Source organism: Orycteropus afer, unplaced genomic scaffold (assembly GCF_000298275.1).
Source record: "Orycteropus afer afer isolate SDZICR_OR568_19922 unplaced genomic scaffold, OryAfe1.0 scaffold00017, whole genome shotgun sequence".
Classification (NCBI taxonomy): Eukaryota; Metazoa; Chordata; class Mammalia; order Tubulidentata; family Orycteropodidae; genus Orycteropus; species Orycteropus afer.
Genome location: NW_006921604.1, coordinates 13,084,761 through 13,086,477, shown reverse-complemented (window position 1 = coordinate 13,086,477; position 1,717 = coordinate 13,084,761).

Sequence of the window (1,717 nt, the reverse complement as noted above, 5' to 3'; positions counted from 1 at the left end):
ATGGCAGTGGGTTTGGTTGGGGTTTGGTACTGGTTTCTTACTATTTAAATAGCATCCTAATTTCTCTATTACTGCAGTCTCTTTCTCTTTAGATATCCTTTCTTCAATGATTTCAGCTTAATGTACATTAAAACTATATGACTTCTTAGTCCAAAAAAATTCAGTAGGTGCCTATTACCCACCAAAGAGAGGACAAACTCCATGGTATGGCATCCAGGTCCTTTCAAATATGGCCTCAAATTACATTTAACTTCTGTACCATATTTTCCTGGGAGCTCTGGTAGCATAGTGCCTAAGGCACTTGACTGCTAACCAGAAGGCTGGTGGTTCAAACCCACCAGCCACTGCTCAGAAGGAAGATAGGGCAATCTACTTCTGTAGTGATACTGTCTCGGAAACCCAAGGAGGGGTCACTGAGTCCGGTCCGACTCGATGGCACATAACAACAACAACAAACCGTATTTTCATTCAAAATGGACTATCTACTGGTCTATAAACACAACTCTTATTTCCCTACTTCCAAAGTTTTGCTTATACTGTGCCCTACCTCTAATGGCTTTCCTTTTTTCATCCTACCTATTCCATCAAAATCTTAACTGTCATTCAAAGTTTATTTCAAATGCACCACTTCCCTGAAGGACTGTCAGATTATCCCATGTGTAAGTTCTCTCATTATTGTTGGGTACTTCTTAAGGTACCCACTACAATTTACCTAGTAGCAAGACTTACAAGTATGCACATCTTATCTTTGCTACTTAACCAAAAGTAAGCCTGTGTCTGATTTATCAGAATATTTTGTATTCCCTCATACAGTGCCATTCAAAATGTGGTCCACTGAGTGCACTGTTCAGTTCATCTCTTTTTTCTTTTAAAGCAAGATTTTCATATTAAAGGAAGCATTAGATTGATTTACATTCTGCATAAGCTCTTTATCTCATGGTGAACCAGTAGTAACAAACAGTTCAATGATTGTAACCAGAACAGACTATACTGCAAGCGTTATTGCCCTTGGACAAAGTGCCTTCCAATAGATATTTTGAATGAATATATACTCTCACTTCCTGGCATCCTTGCAGTCAGTCAGATGTCATCAAGTCAGTTCTGATTCATAGTGACCCTATGTCCAACAGAGGAAAATACTGCCTAGTCCTGTACCACCCTCACAACTGTTGCTATGCTTGAGCCCATTGTTGAAGCCACTCTATCAACTTGTTTCACAAGGAAAAAAAAAAAGTTTTACATAAACATTTTGGTAACTATTCACCCTCATAGTTATTTGTTATCTGCTAAATTTTTTTTTTCATATACTAGAGCTAAATTGACAGCTGGTAGTGAAGCAAAATTGTCACTGATCCATTTAGAGTATTTGTTAGAGAATCATATTTTGAAAGCTGGGGATATTAGTTCAAAAATAATCCTGAGAACTAAGGTCTATGGTATTTGAGAAAGAAGCTGGATTCTTACCTCAGGAAATGTCCAGAAGACACAAATGTATTAACAAATGATATGTTCTTGCTAGACAGAGCAACTGTATCCAAAGAAACCCCCCTTGTATTTCTCTGGTCCTGTCCTGTCCAGTAAAATAGCCAATGGTCACATGTGGCTACTGAGCACTTGAAATATGGCTGTTGTTGTTATGTGCCGTCGAGTCAGACCCGACTCATAGTGACCCCTCCTTGGGTTTCCGAGGCAGTATCACTACGGAAGTAGATTGCCC